The 22,405-nt window shown below is 38.5% G+C and overlaps 1 protein-coding gene across 1 annotated transcript in view; it reads left to right on the forward strand.

Moving 5' to 3' along the window:
* MYO16 (myosin XVI) overlaps positions 1 to 22,405 on the forward strand; it is a 452,710-nt gene that overhangs the window by 12,522 nt on the left and 417,783 nt on the right. The window contains exon 1 of the mRNA XM_080377718.1: positions 1 to 22,405. This exon is cut by the window's left edge and continues 12,522 nt beyond it; it is cut by the window's right edge and continues 10,741 nt beyond it. The gene's annotated coding sequence lies outside the window, so the exon portion shown is untranslated.

Consider the following 22,405-nt stretch of genomic DNA (forward strand, 5'->3'; position numbering starts at 1 on the left):
AATATAGATGAATCATTAGATTAGATTTCCTATTCTGGGTCCAAAAATCAGACAGAAGGGTTTGAAGTTGTCAAACTGGAATTTCAGGCGTGTAGAAACCATTTAGCTTTTCAGGCAGATTTGGAACTCAAGATTTTGAAATCTGAAACTTTTAATTGAAGAAAAAACTGTTTTCTAGCTAGCTCTATCCTTGTCTACCAGCTATGTGGAATGGGACAATTCATGAGAGAATCCAAACCAGTTACAGCAAGTTGCACTCAGGGCATTTCACGTGGGGTTTTTTTGTTTGGTTTGGTTTGGTTTGGTTTGGTTTTGAGGTTGTCTCATCTGCTCTGCTCTGAAGTCTTTCAGCTCTGTTCAGAATGAAAATCTCCACTGGCACTAAAATCTTTGGAGAGAAGATGAACAGTAAAGCATTAATTTACACTGTTAATTGGTGTATAAATTAAACTGTGTTCTCTTGAGAGTAGCTGCTTTCTAAGTCAGATTTCTATGAGAAAAGTTATACCAGCAGTTCTGCAGCAATATGTCTTTCCCTGCAATGCAAGTTTCTGTAGCAAAAAATGAAGCAAAATTAGTTAACCAAATGAGATTCAGACAGAAGGAGAAGACGGGTAGCAGGAAACAGGGATTAATGCATCAGAAGTAACTTAGTTTCTGATAACATATTCACTATGTCACAGAAACAGCAAGTCCACACCAGAAAGTGTCTTTCCTAAAGAGTTAATTATTTGTCATAACTGCCTAAATCTGTAGTGGGAGGCTATGCCCTCATCTACTCCAGTGCTTGCCCTTCGGTCCCAATAGCATGGCTTTCTGTGCCAATGCTATTGAGCACTGCTGTAAACCTGTTCTTACCTCACTTTCCTCTTCTTCTTGTACTGCAGGATGGGATTTTTGAACATCACTGTGTGCTTTTTCTAAACACGTTTAGGGAATGTTCTGAAAAAAGTAGAAGAAATACCTTCCACAGGTTTCTTCTGGGCTACTCTACAGTACTGGTGACCCAAAATCCTCTTTGTTTTTCATCATTACATTTCCCCGCAAAAAAAACTGAGAGGTGTATTTCTTCATGGTTCTTTCCATAGCACTTGAAGGCTAAAATGCACAAAGATCACCACCCCAAATTTATGATTTTCCCTCAGCTCCACCTTAGTGTCTGCTTGCCATAATAGGGAAGCATCAGGAGAAGCTGGAGTTCCCCTGTCAATGATGATAATCCTCTCTATGGATCTGCCTACTTGCTGAACTAATGTGCTCTTTTAAAGGCAGCATCAATCTGCCAGTAGCTAACACAATGCTGACTCAGCCTAGTCAGAGGTCTGATTAGGACACTTGCCCCCACAGAAAATACCAACTCATAGGAAGTGAATCACCCTGTGGAAATATGCTTCTTACAAAGTGTTGGAAAGAGCACAAACAGGTTTTCACTGAAGTCAACCCAATCTTCTGGCCAGCCTGTTGAGGGCTAGGCGATGTTTTGACAAACAGATTTCTTGAAGGGTTCAAAATTTAGCACCTTTTTGATTTTTCTTTCTTAATTTACTTCCTGGAGTGTTATTTGGACACAAATACTTTACAACCTTGAAATCTTAAGCAAAGTAGAGTTGCATCTCACAGCCCAGTCCTAAACGGTAGTTGTTTTGAGCTGGATATGTAGTAAGCAGAGGCTAATATCTAGTCATAATTGGTTTGTGCCCTTGAGCATAGCTCTTCTCTTTTTCTGAACTGCTTGACTGGAAATACTCTTTAGAAACAATCTAATGTTGGAGTTGTCTGACTCCACAGAAATGGTGGACTTGCACTGTGACCCTAAACGTTTGTACAGGAAAGCACACTAGAACTCATACATCATTTGCAGGGGAATAATTTCTAACATGCAGCACTATTAGCTAGACTGCTCAGGGGTTAGGAAGACTGTACCTGCCTGTGAGGATCCCTGTTGAAAACTTTGCTATGTACATCAAAGACAGACTACAAAGCATTTCCAAACTTGTAGTTATTGCACAGCTAGGAATAGGAATGGAGCTATGGTAGCATAGATTTGTCATAGATATTGTTTAGCCAAAGTTTGTTGTTAGTTGCTAGCATCTTTTTGTAGGCCTGAGAGACTTAGGGCTTTTTCAGGCATATCTGAATAACCTGATCAGGGTCAATTTTTCCCTGGAGTGACAGAATAATCAGTGATAAGTAATCCCACCTAGGTAGCACAAGGATCCCTGTTCAATAAGTAATAGAAATCCAATCCTAACACCTTCTTGCTGGGAGAGATGGGAGACAGATTTGTGAATAGTCTTTGCTGAACCAGGCAGAGTGGCAGGGCTCTGAAGAGCCCCACCAGAAATTACTGCCATAGTCAATTCTATGGGTGAGAAGATGATGCAGGTAGACTGACACTTTGTCCTGTGCCTGTGCACGGCTTAATACAAAACCAGGAGCACCTGCTGCTCTCATTACTTTCATATAATTCAATAATCTTCCTACTGAAATTCCAGAAGGTCCAGTTCAGGAAGGGAACATATCAGTAATTTAAATAGTTCATTCTGTGTGCAAGCTAAGCGTGGCATTTGGCATCCTGACCAAATATCTGTCTACATTTACATGTGTACGATGCAGGTCTGTACATACAAGTTGGGTATATAGATGTCCATTACAGTCAGTTAAGTCTAGTGAGCTACTTAGATCACCCTAAGTTCATGTGGTCATTTCAATAACTCCCAGTTTGCTTTTTTCACTGATTAGATATTCATTGACTACAATGGTAGCTTACACGGTTCATTTGGATGAAGTTACCTGTAAGTGTAGCATCTTGAATTTAGGTTTTGAATCTAATACTGAATTCCACAAAAAAAGTCATCCCAAAATTCAAACACTGGCGTTTTTTGTCTCCTCGAAATGCAGATGCACTTTACAATTACAGGTCACCCAACTCATGGTGCTAAACAATGAATACAATGATAGATTTTGTAATAGTACGTAAAAATGTCCCAAATGCTATTGCACACAAACTAAGTCTGTGTATATTATTTGTTCTCTTTTTGAAAATGAACAGAAAAAAAAACCCCAAAACTGAGATCAGACAAAGGCTTTAGTCTCAGTCTCATAGATGACCATGGAAACTGAAAGATAAGCCTTCAAGCAGTTCCTATTAGGACCAGGTTTCCAGAGCCCCATCATCTTCTGCACAACCTGTGTAAGACTCTCACATTGAGATGCACTCACAATACATGAAGTATCTAGTTCACATTGGCATAAACTTTACAGAAATATTGCGGAAAATATAGCCTGAGAGTAAATTCACACGTAACTTCAGTCCTGTAATACTCAGTGTTCCTGAGGCCTGATTTTCAGTATCACCTGTGAAGCCAGATTATATAGGAAGGTTTTCTGTATGAGATCTAGGAAAAAAGTAGCTCCTAAAATAAGCACTTATAGCAATGTGCTGTGAAGGAAGCTATGTAGCAATTAATTGCATACCTTTAAAACTTCTATTCAAGTAAAGCTACATACAGTACCTGCTCTGGCTTGTCACCTAACAGTAACTTGCATTTCCATTAAGCACATATTTCTCAAAAGGCAAGTTTTCATCAAGCGGGCAGTGCAGATGGCAAGAGTATATGATGACAAATGTCTCATTTTGGGACCTTATCATGTATTCCTACACCATATAGTACAAGAAAATGGTATGGCACTTGATCAATATGGATAGAATCCAGCACAATGACGGATTTTGACTAGCAAAAACCTCAATCAGTATTTTTCTGAGGTATGGTAATAAAATGTATGCTGGGCTGTATTTCCTGGGTACAGAGGAAGCATTAATGTTACAAGTTAACCTCCCAACCATTTTTTCCTTGACACTTTCCAAGAGCTTCAAACTAGGATCTAACACTAATATGACAAGAACAAGCAAGCTTAACAAATTAGCTTGTTGGCCTCCCACAAAAAAGACCTTGTTTATATTGTAAGAATAATGATTTATTTATGGTAAAACCTTGCCTAGATACTTCCTCCACATTTTTAAATATGCATGTGAAGAGGTAACGGGACAAATGCCAGATGATTCCACGGGATATGATTTGTGTTGATACATATGAAGTGAGACTCACATAGGAAAAAAAAAAAGCAACGTTTAGATTTTAAATTGGAACAATCATCATGTTAATTTTTGCCCTTGTGTTCCTCTGCATGAAGTTGGCAAGGACTTGGCAAGTCTGCCAGGCAAAATGAGCCCCAGATATTTTCTATTCAATGCACATTCTCTCTGAAGTACTATGTCATACATGATACTGGAATTGCAATGTTGAACATAATTTGCTAGAAATTGCATAGTTCCTACATTAGTTTGTTATAGTGCCATTTTATCTGCAATGGTCCGCTTTCCTGGGTTGATTTGATGTGTGCATTTATGGAAGACTGAAATTTCAGGTATTTGTTTTGCCTGAAGGGGGAATCATCTGTTTGTATTGAACTACTGTGTCAGTTTGCATTTATATGAATTTTACAAAAAATAAAAATCAGAGTGTATGTAGTGTGAAAATCTCATCTATGTCTGAGAGAGAAACTAAGAACTGATCTCTGCATCTAAGATTTAATCATAACTGGAAATCCAGAACAACTGCAAAATCTACTCCTATTAAAGGAATATTTTAATTATACTCTTTAAAGGAAGTGAGGTTTATACAACTGTGCTCTTTGACCATGTGTATTCTGTATTCTGAACCTGCTGGCCAACTTCAAACAGTCATGAAAAACAGTACAGAGATGTCAAGCACATTTAGTACTTCAAAGTTTTTTGAAAACGGGCAGCAGGCTGCTGGGTTATTACTAGCCACACAGAGTGAAAGGCTTTTAATCTTATCCTTTGTTAGATGCTAAAGAATCTGTGAGTGGGAGATATGTGGGAAATCAAATCTGATTAGTTCAGATGCTGACAGAACTATCTTTTGAAGTAAACTTTCCAGTCACGCATTTTTATTATCAGTATTAAAGACATATAGTTGAGGATCTTAAAGTTATTTTTTCAGGAGGAATTATGAAAGAAGGAAGCAAAAGGGAGTGTCTCAGGCACTAAAATTCAGAACCTGTTGAAAACAAAAAAGAAAATTGTGGGACTATGAGTCAGAGAAAGAAACAAAAAATATTACATAGTTAGCTAGTCAAAGACTAAAGTTTAAGTAGTTTGAGATCACTGTCAAGTAAAACTGTGGCAATCTAAGTTCTATTTTTTCTGTGACTCTTACCAGTATTTAAAGGCACATGAGTTTTTTTTCTGTAAATCAATTTTTGCGATGAGTTTCATTCAGATGGATGACAAAGCCTATGTAGACTCCCACATAAGTGTTCTTCTGCCTTCCATCTGATTCTTCAAAGATGTCTCTACTCAAAGTTACAGCATCTAATTCCAGCATCTCCATTTATTTGCGTGTAGGTACTCTGTAAACTGGCACTTGATCCCCACCTTAGTGTGTACTGAATGTGCAAGTTCACACTTGCGAGATTAAAAAAGTTTCTTAAGGAGTAAGGTCCTGTAAATTCACACCCTTGCTTACTAAATGGAATGTTCCAAAATAGACAAGCCTTCACAGGCTGTGTAACAACTAACAGATGCAGACAAAGTGTTTTTTTTCTCTCAAACTCTTACTAGCACTTGCTATCTGAATTGACCCTTACCCAGACTTAGGTCTGTCATTCTTCCCAATTTTTGTATGTTTTAGTGAGGCACTGGGATAGTTGCTCAGCCTCCGTGAGTATTCTGTCCAGGAATGGATTGCTGTGATGATTTGACCCAATAGTCCTATGTATGTTTCCATAGCTCATTTCTGTGAACTGATCATGTCAGAAATACTTACTCCATTTTTGCTATTCACATAATTAGATGACAAATGGGACACTGACCTTTGGGGTCTAGGTTAAATACTTAAAATACTTAAAGTTGTTGCCACTTATGGGAGTTCTTTTCTGTTGATTTAATTTTTTTCCAAGACCAAACACAGTTATTGCTATGGTTATCAAGATTATAGTTACTTATTTACTAAGTATTACCAAAAAAATGCTATTTCATCTTACAGATTTGAATTGTTTTGATGAAAAATAAACATCACATAATTTCAGAATTTTTAAAAAAACAATCAGCCATATTTACTTTAGTAATGAAATATGATCCAATCTTTGTTTTCCACTAAGTTTAAACTTTAGCAAAAAACTTAGAAGCAGAAGTGTATTGTATTGAAACAAATACATATTACCTTTGTCTACTGTCATCAATATGTTGTGTATGAACTGTGTGGATGCCTTGTGTGGAAAAATCTCTTATGTGTCAAAACACATATGAAACAAATCTAAATATATGTGTACATTAACTATAGCAAATGTTTTAACTTTTTTTTTTAATATGGATTTCATGCATTTATACTCAAATTATATTTGTTTCTAAAATATTTAACTTTCATTAGGCTTGTTATTAAAGTTTTCACTTACAGATCTGAAATCATATTACAAAGGCAGGCAGGTATCTTTCCTGTTTTACTGAAAATTAATAAAACTCAGCAGGAAGGGCTCATTTCATATAGTATGGCTAGATAATACATCTTTAGAGATTTAGATAGATAGATAATGTTTGAAAGTTGGGAAGCAAGAAATACTCTTTCACAAAAATATTTTCTGTTAAACTATTCCAACAAGTAAAGAAATGGGCACAGAATAAAAAGAATTTAATCACGGTCTTACAGGAGATTGATGATAGAGCTGTGGAGAAAGAGAACAGATCAACATTTTGGCCCCTTTGTAGTTAAAAAGAAAGTTGTAATTTTCTTCTCTGGGTAGAGCATCATGCCAGGTCTCCTGATGCCTGCTTCCTAGGACTTCTCATACTGCCTTTCAGAGTTAAGTATTATTGTAGCTGTTTGGTTCATTATCAAAAGACAATCTCACTGTACTTTGTGGACTGTGAATCCCCTTTCAGGGATTTTCCTTTTCCTTTTTCCCTCTTCTGTTTTATTATCAGATGCATATATTTTTGTTTGGTCAAGAAGTGCAAAAGGACCTCCATACAAAATTAATCAATACTATCTCAAAGCTCATGTTGTCATTTGTTTGTCTGAAAGCTACAGAAAAAATAATAGCTTTCACTAAACAGAAAATAGATTGCTGGTTAATATGCTTCTAAATGAATTGCGGTTCAAGCATTGTTGGTTGGCATCCTCCACACTTTGCTATTTGTATGTAAGTATCTGTCTGCCTACTGAAGGGATGTGGGACGGTGACAAACCTACAGGAAAGCCTTTCATGTATGATCGCCTTAGACTGGATAGATTAATTTTCTGTACTTCTAAGAAGCAGGTTAACAGGTCCTCCTACTTAAATCCAAGAACAAAGTGATTATTACATTTAAATACATTGCAGAGATTATCTTATTTCTTTCATGAGGAACATTTATCTTTTTTTTTTTTTTAATTTTCACTGCCAGCTATGTTCAGCTACACGATTTCAGCAGAAAACACACAGCTGAGCTACCCTGTGTGCTCAGCTACACAGTGTAAAAGATAAAGCAAAGTGAAGGCTTTATCTAGAATGCTATATTACCATGTAAGCACTCTTTCTTTTAGATTGAGCACCACTGGCTGATTTTTTTTTCTATTTGAAAGTATCAACCATAGCAGAAATATTTTAGTATTATTTTCATATCTTTATTTTTTATGTAGTTTGAATGAACAGCTGTTGTATGAAAACCAGTTATGACAAAACTACAATAACCCTGTTATTGCACTACAGCTCAAGAAGAGTTTCTTCCCCACAAGAACCAAATGTGTAATCGGTGAAGAAATCCCAGTGACACTGTTTAGATGACATGTAGGGCAAAGCATTATGATGAATTAGTTGGCAACTTTACCAAATAACATCCCCAGATCTTTTATTAAATGACAGCAATTTTGAAGAAAACGTTGGTACTTGAGCAAGTAGGAAATTTTAATGTATTTTGTAAGTGCTTTCAGTTGAAAGAATGTCCTAGATCTGTAGCTGCCCATCACCCTTCCTCTCATGCTCAGTAACAAGGAAATCATATTTCACACAGTCCCAGCACTGACTGCTCTCTGTCAAACCGAATGCTACCAAACAGAAGTGAAACAATATTTACAATAACTGTTTCTCCCTAGTTTTCTTACAGACATTTAATTAAATATATCATTAAGACAGATGATTTATGTACTGTTTTCTTGAGTGACTTCCTAATAAAGAGACACTTTACAGGAAATAAAAACCTAAAGGTTGAGAGAAGAGGGAATATCAACATTTCTTCACTGAATGAGATTCAATTCTCATTGTGTTTGTGACATTCTTCCATTGCAGAACCTGGAGGGAACTTTGCATCACCGCACATTGCCTCTTCTCCGTGAGACTGGCTAACTCCCCCAGACCAGAACTTGGTGGCTGCAGTTTACTCTTTCCTGCTGGTGATTATGCAACATTACACAAACTGTATTATTTCAGGGAAATTTAATTAGTTCATGGAAAACATACTTACTTTGTTGACTTTAGAACTTATTTCTTTATGATATTACTATTAAATGTATGTAAAAGGTGTTTTAATGATAGCTTTTTCACTGCTGAGCTTTCTTTCCTTTTTGGAATGTAAAGCTCAGTACATGTAACTGATAGATCAGACCTTAATTAAATCAAGTAATTCACAGTAATTTTGTTTTACACCAGTCCTGATTTAGTGATTTTAATGGTGTCCTGGCTTCAGCAGGGATAGAGTTAATCTTCTTAGTAGCTGGCAGAGTGCTGTGTTTTGCATTTAGTATGAGAATAATGCTGATAACACACCGATGTTTTAGCTGTTGCTAAGTAGTGCTTACCCTAAGTCAAGGACTTTTCAGTTTCCCATGCTCTGCCCGTGAGCGGGGGCACAGGGAGCTGGGAGGGAGCAGAGCTGACCCGAACCAGCCAAAGGGATACTCCACACCACAGAACATCATGCTGAGTATATATAAGCTGGGGGGAGCTGGCCGGGAGCCGCTGGTTGCTGCTTGTGGGCTGGCTGGGCATCGGTCAGCGGGTGGTGAGCAGTTGTACTGTGCATCACTTGGGTGGTTTGGTTCCCCCCCCTGGATTTCATTCCTCTCTCCCTCTCCTCTCCACTAAAATTATTATGGTTGTTGTTACTATCATTGTTGTTATTATTATTACTTCGTTTTAATTATTAAAGTGTTCTTATCTCAACACACAGATTTTACCTTTTTCCAATTCTCCTCCCCACTTCACCAGGATGGCAAGGGGGAGTGAGCGAGCAGCTGTGTGGTTCTTGATTGCTAGCTGTGGTTAAAGAAGGAGAAGCAAAAAGCAGAAACCAAAGGAATGTAATTCAGGGATATTGTAGAGGGTGCCTAGAGCATGCTATTGCAGGTTTGATGTGATAAAATCTTCTTATCATGACCTTCATGGCACTTCAGTTGTTCTGACTTATCCTGTGAATACTAAAATAGGTATCTACTTCCATGGATTTCCTGTTTGTATATTAATTGTCCAAAATCAAATTTAAAAAGAGTCAAAAAACCTCCTAATCCCCTTGCTCCCCATACACAGTCACCCAGGAAGAACATTAGGAACCAGAAAACTAGTTTGTTGAAGTAAACCAAAATATCTTTAAGAAACACTTTTAATGAGTTCAGTCTGTTGGAAATGTGGCTTCCTCTTGCAAAGAAGACACAGAACAGCTTTTGAAATTGATTTCCAAATTAGATGTGGTAGCTGCTATGATTTTCCCTAGCTACAAAACAGCAGCAAGATGAGAAGTGCTTACAGGCATGAAGCTGACACACTTATTTTGTGCCACACAGACTGATTCAAAGGCTAAGGAGGAGGAAGAGGCATTTTTCATCCTGATGGCAGGACATAACCTTTCATATTTCTGTGGTGATGCTTTAATGAAATTTATCAAGGGAACTTTTCACAGACCTAAAAGCTGCCAGGAACACAAACAGATGAGTAACAAAATCTAGTGGTCCAAACAGAGAAATGTGTGCTTTAATGTGCTAGTGTGTTACTAACTTTTGTTATGCCAATTACCTTCTTTCACTCCTTCCATGCCACTGCCAAACACCACCTTCTTCCTGCTTGCCCTGAGCTTTCCTTGCTGAGCCCAACATCACATGGTATGGAAAATCCCTTTGGTGAATGTGGGTCTGCCATCAGGCAGTGTCCCCTGCCAGCCTCTTGCCACCCCCAGCCTACTCACTTTTGGGGGCAGAGGGAAGAGACAAAACTTTGACCCCTGGGGTGGAGGGGTAAAACTTACCAGGATGTTCCTGAATATTCAAGTAATCTCGTTGAATGGATGTGTGACTTGACAGAGGGGTGCCTTGCATACCCCGGTGAGACCCAGCAGCTCCTACCACTGTTTTGGAGCTTAGCCTCTGCCTATTGAGCCTCTGTTCAGCACCATCACAGGAGCAAGAGCAAGAGGACACCATGGCTGAGGCAGGGACCCAAACCAAGCTTATCTTGGCATCCAACAATCCAACACGCTGCTTCTCTTCTCCTAAGTGACCCTCTTAACAGATGGGGCCCAAGTCATCAAATCTTGTTATGGACATGGGACATGGAATGAGGGAGTAACATCATGGCATGGGATGACGAAGTGTCTATATCAAGGAACAGGAGATAACAGTTAACAAGCATGTGTAAACCTGACTGTTGGGTGAAAAGATGTTTTAAGTATGTAGTGGACGTTGTGAGTGTTGGTAAGAGGGGATTTAAAAAATAAGAAATCAAATGGAAAGGAAAAAGAAAGGTATGGTTTAGAAGGATCAAATATTGTGATGCAGTCTTGGTTAGTTGAGTGAGTGGGAAACTTTGAATGGGGTACAGAGATCAAACAATATAGGAATGGGATGGACAGACGATACTTAGATGTATCAGATAATATGGGACCTGAGTATTACATCAATTATATGGAATAAGGAGTAGAGATTGCACTAGATCTGGCTGGGATGGAGTTAACATTCTTAATAGCAGCCCGTATGTCACTGTGCTTTGCATTTGGGGCTAAAATGGCCTTGGCTATTGCTGAGCAGCATTTTGGCTATTGCTGAACAGTGCTTGCACAGCATCAAGGCTTCCTCTCCATCTTCTTCTGTGGCTGCGTGCTTCCCCGCACCCCTTTCTGACTGAGCAATAGCCACCAGTGGTGGTTGTGATGGCTTAAATTGAAATTCAGGGAGACAGATAACTACACAATAGCGGAGAGTCATAAATTCTGCTCAACGGTTGAGGGCTAGTTGAGCATGTGCCAACCAAAATACAGCTGGTAGGCAAATATGACTGTAAGTCAATTGCCTTACTCGACAAATAGAAGTCAGCCCAGGGCCCGCTGAGCTCTCCTGCACAGCAGTAGGCTGCATGCCAGCACCTCCCCTCGAGTAGGGGTGCCTCTCCACGTTACTCCTTGGAGTTGAGAGATTCCTTGCTGCAACAGATTCTTGGTAAGTGATTAATAGCATGCTGAACATTGAAATCTTAGATGAAAGATTGATTGTGTATATAAAACTTTAGATATAAACCAATGACTAAGTCTGGATCCAGCCACACCAAAACTCCCCTCTGAGAAGGAGTTTAGAAAGCAAGGGGCTCCTTTCTGAACCTTATGATTCAACCAGCGGGTCTCCCTGACAGTTTTGTCTGACCCTGTCCTCTACGCAGTAAATAATAGAGTGTACCTTGCCATTGAATCTTGTTAAACTGTTGCACTTACTGTCAAACTTTGTAAACTCACAACTTTATATCAATCAAGTATATTGTTTCTTCCCTTAGGAGTGAAGTTTGCCACTCCGTCCATGACACCTCATCCAAAGGCCTGCAGGCTGCAGGTGGCGAGAGACTGGCAAGGGACATCACCTGGACAACAGACCCAAACTGCCCAGAGGGATGCTCCATCCTACATGATGCCACGCTTCAGCAAGAGAGCTTGGGGCAAGGAAGAGAAAAGGGGGACGTTCATGGTGACAGCATTTGTCTCTGCAAGCGAACGTTACATATGCTGAGGTCCTGTGGCTGGACATCTGCCTGCTGATGGGAAGTAGAGAATAAATTCCTAATTTTGCTTGGCTTATGTGCACACCTTCTGCTTTCCCTATTAAACTGTCAGTAACACGATCCCCCAGTCTTCTTTCCTTTCTTCTATTTTTTCCCCATCCTGTGGGAGAAGGGAGAAGTGGAAGGCTGGGTGGGCGTTGGCTAGGGTAAATCCACCACACATATAGATGACAGTTCTTCCCTGGTAAACAATATTTATGTGGTTTACTGTACTTTGAAGGCATACAAAGCTATGCTAAAAAAAAATGCTTAAATTTATTTAATAGTTTACCCATTTTCAACCAGAGCTTAAAACCATACTGACAGATTTTGGCATTAGATCACGTAATTAGTGGTTTGTCACTGGGCTTGTCCCTCTCACAAACACTTCGCACAGCTTTAAAGATAACATACAGCACTGTTGGAGAAAGAAAAAATGTGCTTAGAGAGGCAGTGCTTGGGAGTGTGGGAGCAGAATGCCTCACGCTGACGCCTGCTGAGGGCAGTTTGCAAAGGCTTAGTGTGAAAACGTGGTCATTCTCACTAAAGATGTGAAATTTTCTGTCACACTTGAAAGATAAGTTGCTGAAAATGACATTTCTTCAGTGAACACATTTACCAGAATGGAATTTTTACTTCTTTTCTGATTAAGGAGGGAAGCTGGGGTATAGGGGAAGGAGTATGAACAGTTATCTGCCCAGCCAGTGGAAGATCTATCAGCAGTGAAGTTATAGTGAAAATCTTTTCTCCTGAAGTTTTTGGTAGCTGCATCACTCTTTTTATTACTGCTAGGTCTTTAATCTAGAGGTCCAGTGTCCTGATCAACAGTACGTACCACTTCCTAATATACACACTTTTAAAAAGAAAAATACCTGAATTCATGTTACCTCTCTGACTTCCAGAAAATGCCTGGCTGTTAGTCCTCTTTTCTTTAGTATCTCATCCTTTTTTTTACAGGGCAAAAGTGTTGAACATTTTTTTAAATATTTATTTCTCTCTCTGTCTCCTGTATTCTGTATTTTTTTAATTTGGCAGAAAGAATATGAATAGCAAGAATAAGTTTCTCCAGTATCCCAGTTGACAAATTTCAAATTTATTTAATTTCTTTTAAAAAAAAAACAAGGCAGGAGGTGGGGGTGGGGACATGGGAAGCAACTTTACCTGATTAATAATGTATGGTCTAAAATGAAAGATAGAAGTGGGCAGGAGAGGGAGGAAGAAATCTGATGCCCTGAGCAATAATTTGGCTTTATAAGTTGTAAACCAGTAAATGTGTTATGTGACATCTGTGGGATTTGCATAGCACCTTATCTTTATCCATTTTTAATACATGAAAGTTTGATTGCAGATTGGAAGACACACGTCCTGTTTGCAAGCTGACAAAGTCTGTTCTACAGTCTGCTCCCAACTACGTGATCAGGTAACTTAAGAGTATTCTGAGGCACTTGGCAGCTGTACTGTGTTTACAAATAAGGGCCTTGGTGGAGCTTATCTACCTTACACAGGATCTTTTTCTTTGACAGCCGAAGATTTGATGCTAGTGAGATTGTATGACAGTGTAAATGCTCTTAATGTAAAATCTAATATGCCAAAATGCATATTAATACAGCTTCTGGCGAGTTTTTCTATAAAGACAGTTTCTGCCTTATGTTTGAACTTTTGTAGGAATTTCAATTTAAGATTAAAGAGGTATAAGTAGTGCACTTACTCACTGCAAAGACACGAATTTTCATTTTTTTCTGTTATGCAAAAATGAAGTAAATTCAGATGATCTTAGCCATTGTGATAGCTGTTGGTAGTTCGCTGTCAGGATGAACAGATAAGTGTGTACAATATAGAAAGCAAGGATAGACTTCCCAGCAAAATAAATTAATTTTCAGTACATGGGTTTGCCTTAGACTTTTAATAGGGAACTGATGCCTCTAAACTTTATGTCTTTTTTTTTTCTCTAGATTTTATTAGCTTCATAAAAAGAAAATGTATAGGGGACTTTATGTTGGATCTTTTCCTTTTGGCTCTCTAGATTGAGCCTTAGTTTACCCCTTCCCTGTCACTTCATTGTTTTCAGTTTTATGGCTTCGTGTATATTGTCTGCTTCTTTTTGTAATAATTAGATCTCACTAAAAATTGTGCTGTATTTATGCTGTAAGAAAGTCCAAACTCCCTATCGCTGTGTCTCTGTATAAAATAACTCCCTGTTTTCATCTTCACAATCTGTAAGCTATCTGTGTATTTGGAAAAGAAAGCCACAAAAAAATAATTATTTAATGCTGATTCAGCAACAGTGTAGGCTCTGTGCTGGTAGATTTCATATAAAATTTTGGATATTAATCTTACACCTTCTCTATCCCAACAGTTTCATGCTAATAGTTTTTCAGAGTGATTCTAGGACTCCTTTTTCAAAAGACAGCAGACTGAAATGCGGGTTATAACATAACAGTACTGTAACTATTCTTAGGAAATCATCATTTAGAAAAGCCCCATGAGATCTCCTGGAGCTATTTTGTGCTGCTCCCTACTATAAAATGAAATACACATGCCATTTAATTTACATAGGCCTCATTTTGTCCTCCATTGGAGCTTCTTTTCAGATGACAGTCTATACAGTAATTGAAACAAAATGCTGAGATCAGACTTGATCCACATATCTAGCAATAGAACAATAGCTTTAAAAAAATAAAAATCCTTGCAATTTGTGTTGTTTTTCTGTGCCTAATCAACTTATTATTTACAAAATAAAAATTATATAAATGACTAGTCGATGGTTTCTGGTTTTCTGAAACTGATGTTCAAGCACATGGGAATTGTGGGTCTGGTTTAATTTTTTTAGAAAATGTGAAGTAATCTTATTCTTTGCCTTAGGTACCATGTTGCTCGCACATTCAGAGATAATTTAATTCCATTGTAAATAAAGTTTCTTGCCCCAGGGGGCCTGAGTTTCATAGTAGGTGTCAATATGGTCTGAACATCTGCTCTACTGAAACAATATTTTACAATATTTATCCAGTTCCTTATTGAGACATGACAACTTGTGTTCTGCCTCCTTAGAAATACAGGGGATGTATTTGTTCTTATAGACAGCGCTTGGCTTAGCAAACTGTTTGTGCTTGTGTCTGTGCTTGATGAATGATGGGATCCCTTAATGAATGTTAGTTGTTCCAGGAAACTACTGTTCTTCTTCAGTATCAGGACAAGAAGAAAGTAATCATATTAGCATGAAGGGAAGCTCTTTTAGGGTAGTACTCGGTCCAAATGGATCTTTCCTGGGCTTACCAAAGGTTGTACTGAGAAACACAAGTGACTGCAGACTGAATCCAAGCATAAATTTCAAGGAAATAAACCTTATTTTTTAATACCTTCTGAACTAATTTCTACTGCTATTCACTGCTTTAAACCTTGCCTTGAAGGAACTGATTTTTTGTATAATACAGCCTGCCTAAAACAACAAGAAAAGTAAGTAATTGCATAAAATATTACAATAGCATCAGCAAACTGAATATGACTGTGTCACTTGGTGCAATGTTGAATGAGTGCTACCATGCATCATGTGCAACACTTAATTATGACTTAGTCAATCATTATAGTATCTTCAAAAAATATTAAACTATATACCAAGTGTTCTTCTTCTTTTAAAAGATCACAGTGGCTTTTACTTGGCACTTTTTTACTTCCCTTCTCATTTGGGTCTTCAGACATATATTGCCCTGCAGTACTCCTGTGACCAATGTTACAACACCAGAATGCTGTTTGTCATGGCCACTGTGAAAGAGGGATAATATCTTCATTTTCTAGACAGACATTGGTGTAGCAGGACTAAGGGAAATAGCCTCTGGCTATGCAGGGACTTTCACGCAGGAAATCTAAAGCACTATGGCTGGAAGATATTAATCAGATTGATAAAAGATGTGTAAACTGCCTGTTCCTCTCCAGGAGGCATAATTGAGTAAGAAGTTGCTGTTCCCCAGCAGTGGGAAAGCAGGTGGGGTGGGGATGTCATACTGCAATTCTGCTGGACAGATACTTGTCACAGTCACCACTGATTCTCTTCCTTAAGTCTGTTCCCATCACCTTTCAGCTCCATTTGCCCTGCTTATTGTTCTCCTTCCTACTTCTGTACCTCCCTGGCTGCTATGAAAATGCCTTTCTGCTCTTTTACTACTTCTAAATCTCATTGGAGCCAACACAGACCGTCAGCTGTTCTTGCAAGCCCTGTTTTCTCAGTGTTGTCCATTGACAGGACTCTGCTTTTGCCCCCATTTGCAGTTGATCGGGAAAAATATAAAAAACAACAGAACGAAATGACCTGACTGTCTTTTGTTCCACTACTGCCCATCTTCACTGTTTTCTTTTGAATACTGTCTTTATTCACCCAGCTGGGGCAGGGGCAGGTTGATTTTTCACGTATAAGCAGGACTGGAAAGATTCCTCACAGCTTCATGGTATTTTCCTCAGGAACCCTTCTGCCTGCTATGGGAGAGCAGGTGACTTCATATCTTCAAGGTCGTTACTGTCCTAGGTAGTTAAGATTTTCAAAGTGATTTTAAAGTATAGGGTTTTTTTAAGAGAATAAAATGTTGAAAATAGGTTGATTTAAATAGAGGTGATAATGAAGTCATCTTTTCCACATAACTTTCTTCAGCTGGAAGTCACAACTCATCGATGCATTGCTATTATTAATAAGTCTTTTCAATTCTAAACTGTTGTGAGATTTATGAACACAGCATTTTACACCAGTTTAAAGCACAAAATACTTTCATCCTTGGTTAATTAACACTAGCTAGATATCCACAAGAGCATAACCCTGTAATGCATCCAAATAACAAGATTTAATTGATTCTTCTATGGCCTATTAAAAACGCATTGAGGGCCTGAAAGATTCAAATGGGAAAACCAGAAAAACTCCCAGACTGGCCTCCATCTGACACTGAGATGGCATCTGAAAATTCTAATAAATGGAAAACTACTCTATATGCAATTTTCCAACCAATCTCTAACTGCACAGAAGTAATGATACGGAAGTTAAAACAAGAAATTGTTACTTAATGCTAAATATAGCCCTCTATTTTGTGGGGGTTTTAGACTGAATGCAAGATGAGGTGAGTAAGTTCAATCCAGCCTCATACATTATTCACAGGGACTGAGCTAACATGATCATTCTTTTTCGTTAAAGCCACTGCAAATAGCACAGCTATTCATTTTAGCACTGTTAATACAATGAAGACATGTTAATATGGAACGTCAGCGTGTTAAATCTCTGATACAATTCTATCACATCTATGTATGTTTAAATGATTTTTTCTATATACCCTTATCTTTTCCAGCTCTGATATTTGTTATTTATTTTTTTAATTACTCAAAATACATGCAAATACAGCATAAACTGAAATAGTTTTTCTACATTTATGCAATAAACTCATTAAGCTCCGTTAGCTGCTCTTTATTCCTTGCATCAGTCTGGTATTGAGAGGAAATAATTAATAGTGAAATCCCTGTTAATGGGTGGCCTGCTGACAGGTCTCCTGAGTTCATGTTGACCTCTGCTTGTTTGCAGGCCAAAAACCTCCCATTTTTAATGTCTGTAGCCTTCCTGACCAATTTGGATGCTATGTATCTGATTAATTGTTTGGAATGCAGTAGCCCCAGAGGGTCTAATCAGACACTAATGTTCTGGTAAGACAAGTATATCCCTTTTTATAGGCAGATAGTAGTGGCTATACACATAGTAGCAGTGCTCAGCAGTATTACAAAAAAATAAGCTCTGTAATGAATATTCCATTTTCTAACTTTTACACCTCTCATGAAGACATGAGGAAGAGCGGTGAAATTACTTGATCTTACAAAACCTGTAGCAGAGCTTGAAATGCAAAACAAACTTTAAGATTTACTTTACCACACTGCTTCCAAAGCCAGCCTGCGCAACCCAAGCACGCAACGTTTTTTTCCAGCTTTGTTGGATTTTTCAATTGTTTTGTACAGCTATGAAGCAGTAATGAGCACAGTGTTTTATAACATCCTTAATACAGCCAAGCTGTTTGTTCTTCACGTGCAGACCTTCACAAAGTGATTGTAATCCTTGTCACTTTCTTGTGTGAATGCATATACCTCAGGAAGTGTGTGAAACCTATGTAGAGTGTACAACGATGCTGGATTTTTGTAGCTAAACACAGATATCTGACTGTATAGGTTTGTGTAGGTCTAGAGCTTAGAATGAGTCTGTGAAATATTGAAAAAAAATGTATTAGCAGAATAAAAGTGTTCCACTACCATTTTAGAGTTCTTGCAAGCAGTACCTCAGGCTGTTTCAAAAGTAGAATCAGCTGCTAAAAATCACACTCAGTAAATGTTTTGTCCTGGTAATTTTTGCCCCCTCTTTGGGAGATGTTCGGTTTGGCTTCCTCCTTTCCTTTCCTTCAACTGTGATGTATGACAGACTCCCCCTATAACCCCTAAGAAATGCTTGATACTGTTATTGCTGAGGTTCATCTGAATTAGGTGTAAATATGTAAGAAACTGGTCCAGATGGGAGCACACAGATACTCTCTTGACAGGAATGTGTTCAGTCCTAGCTGGCATGGACTTGGCAGCAGTTAGTTACGTGGTTGATTAACTTCTGGGGTTAGACTGTGTGATCTAGCCAGGTTGTCAAGCTCAATCATCTTATGAAAAGGAAGGCCACGTTAACCCTTCCATTTCTAACAAGAACCACCATTCCTGAGGCACTCTTCAGTCGCTGGAGGTGGTCAGCAGAACAGGGGGGGTTGTGAGTCTGAAGCACTCTGAGAAAAAAAGAAAGAAGAGCAGTTTCAACCTAGAAAGAATGCAAATGAGTCTAATGGCTTGGATCCTCCACTGCAAATACAAACCTAAATTCCCTCAGCCAGAGTAAGTATTGAAACTGGGTCTCCCAGAGCTCAGATGAGGCCTCAAACCACAAAATTCTTGCTTTCATTTGAATGAGAAAATTCACAAGAAATGAAACTTTACAATTTTTAAAGGGTACAAAAACAAGGGGGAGGGGGGGGGGGGGGGGGGGGGGAGTGGGAAGGTCATGTCAGAATTGAATTTTTCTCCCGTATTCTGCTTTGGCAAACACATGTTCAAAAAGTTCCCATCCAGGAGGTCAGGCTAGCTAACCGGAGGGATTTATCTGGAGATATAGGCTAACAGGGACATACCCAGAATTATGTCCCTTCTGGACATTTTTTCAGTTTTGCCAGTTCTCTTTCTTTTTCTCTCTTTCTTTCTCATACCTGAGAGGAAAGAATCATAGACTAGGCTTTTCTGTTATTGCTTGAGCTTAAATCTCAAATACTAAAGCATGAGACTGCTTTCTTATTTGCTCCATTGTAACTTGGAAGTTGGTGGATAATTCCTGTTTAAAACTCAAACTAGGGCAAAGATGCAGTACAGTGTGGCAGTAAGCCCTTTGACAGAGTTTCCAAGTCTGGCACTCAGTCAGCCATGTGAAATGTGGCTTGCAAGTCCTCTGTTACTTGCTTAGTAAACCTGCTTTTTATTCCTGACTGAACAATCTGCCATTTTGTTACAGCCCTAATAAAATGCATGCTTTACAAACTTCAGCACAGCACTATCCCTGTTTTGAAGGTGCTGTTTAGCAGCCCAAGGGAACTCTACAACTAAAAGAGAAATCTGGTTAAGAATATCTCAAAATTCAGGTAAAGAGGAAAAAGAGAAACAAGATACATCTCTCCTGAAATTTTTATTAGAAATGGCCGCTTCCAACAGGGCATCCTGAAGTGGTATTAGGATAAAACTTTTAAATGAATAAGTCTGACTAAAAGCTAGAATAGAAAGACCAGGATTTGCCTCCTGATTTTTCCTGAGATGGGGAGGTGCCCTTCTTCCCAGCCATATTTCTTCTCCAGCTCATCTCACCACCAGTTAGTTCTATACCACTCATATCTCTTTTTTCCTCTCTTGCCTGCCTTTTGCCTTTTCTTTAAACTCTGCTTTGTCGAATACCTGAGTGCCAACCCTTCAAGATTAAGTTCTTCCCTCTTTGGAGTCCGTTCAAATCTCTGCAGTCTGCCTAGCAGTTGCAGGGTGCATCCGTCTAGCCTGCTGTGCATTACTTATAAGATAAGCATCAGTCTCAAGTCACCTTCAGAAACTGATTCCCATATTCATCTTTTCTTTCCCCTCTGATGCTGTAATACACAACAATTTGTCTTCTGCTGGAGGCACAAACTGTGTATGAAATACAGTGAGATTTCAGAGCCAGTGTCTGTCTCTGTCTCTCCTTCTCCCCAGCTATTCACTTATGTGACATCTTGTTCATGTAATGTCAGTTCATCTATTGTCAAGATATCTCATTTGTGAAGTGCTTCAGGTAGAAAAGTGGATTCAGAAGTGAGACAACATCTGAGGTCCATATCTGTTTGTGTGTATGGCTCAAATGTGCAGTTGCATTTCTTGGGTGAAGGTGGAAAGAAGGGACTGTGAGCAGAAGGAATGAGATACAGAGATAATACAATGGGAGTGGGTGAAATAGTATGTGAATGTATTGTGATTGTGAGGTCCTTAATGCAATGGTAGGGTCATAAATATCTGAACAGTAGATGTAAATCAGATGCTTGCAGGTAAAAGATAATGGCTAAAGAAGGGTAAGGGGAGATGCAGATGGCTCAAAATAATCTCTGAAATTCCAGTCCTAGGATAATCACTTCCCTAGTCAGCTTAGAGCGGTGTCCAAACTACATGACATCAAGTTCTGTAGTCATTGAAGGACTATTCTGGTAGGTGTGAGAGAGAGGGATGAGAAAACTGCGGTGGCTTCAACTGGCTGAACTAAAGACTGCACTTACAGAATGGCATAGATTACCCTTAACCTTAACCCTAACCCTATTAAGCCACCCTTCTAGATGTCTTATACTATGGAAATTAAGCAGGAGTAGACTCAAAAATGCAGGTTCATAACTGGAAGTAGTAGAAAAATAACTGCAGGCAATAAGAGGCTTTCATCATTATCACAGTTACATTTTTTTCACCTGCGCGTAGTTAAGAATGAGACTGATTCTACTTGCTCAGCCAATGTAAATAATTCATGTTGGCAAAGCTGATGAGAGAACAAGAAAAAATGATGTGGTATTTGATACTATTACTTCCTCTGCTCATTCATTTTAATTCTGTTAGATAGTGGTAGAGTCATGCTGTTTTGAACTTGTCTTGTTAAATGTTATAAACTGTTATGGTAGCTCTTGGTAGTATAATTACAACTGTCTATATATCAGACAGTATTTCCATACTTTTTTTTAAAAAAAATACAGCTACCTGTACTTATTTACAAAAAAAAAAAAAAAATAAAAATAAAAAATAGCAGTCCTAAGCAATGGGATGTAGAAAATCTGAAACAACTTCATTTTTGCAGTAGACAACATAAATTTGAAAAAAATTGAGATCTGCCTTTGATTTTAAACAAAGTAGGAAAAACTGCGTTTTAGGCTTTAAGCCAGAAAACCAGCTGTTGCAAATAGAGGCAATGATAAATAACCCGCATGGTAGGCAAGAATGATGGAGTGTGAGGGATTCTTCTTTGTATTCTTCATTGGAACACTCCTTAAGCTTGAGTCATTTTTTTAGTTAGCTTTGTTTCTTTCTGTATAAAAACAACAAAGAAATCAAACTGCTGCCAAATGAAACTAAAATTATTGTCAACATTCTTTGAAGAATAGGAAAATGACAAAAATAACTTGTCTTTCATAATACTGTGTGGCAACTGTGGTGAATGACTGTTTTCAGTGCCAGGTACTCTATTCATCATTATCCAAACCTTTATACTTAACCTACTGAAATTTGTGAAGCAGAGCATAAAATTCCATGTCTTGATTCTGTTGTGTCTGTAAAATGCAGCTTGCAGCTCAACAAAGGTCCCCCTGAAACTGAAATCTGTGTGAAGAAGTTGTAGACCCAAGGTTGTGGTCAGTTCATCTGCTCCAGATTCCTAACATCACAACCAGGAGGGCATGTATGACACAGAATGAGTGTTCAGTACTTACTCCCCAGGGCTGCCAGGTGTTGCTTCCCTGTACATCCAAGGGAAGGAAATACCCTCAATGATTAATGTAGGTGGCGAGTCGTTTCAAAGGGGTCTAAGTCTTCCTAGTTAGTTAGATGCCTGTGGAACAGCAGCTGAATATCAGTACTAAGCCCAGTGTACACTTAAAAGAAGATGGGTATCTAAACACCTTTAGGAGTCCAGACCTAACAAGCTCCTTTTCATAAAGGGCAGATCAGGTCCTCAGGAATATTGTGTGGTGGCAGTACTTTAAAGAGCACTGTTTTGTTTTCTTCTTCAATGAAAGCTACTGATGCT

The sequence above is a fragment of the Falco punctatus genome (genome assembly GCF_963210335.1).
Source record: "Falco punctatus genome assembly, chromosome: 2".
NCBI classification, from domain to species: Eukaryota; Metazoa; Chordata; class Aves; order Falconiformes; family Falconidae; genus Falco; species Falco punctatus.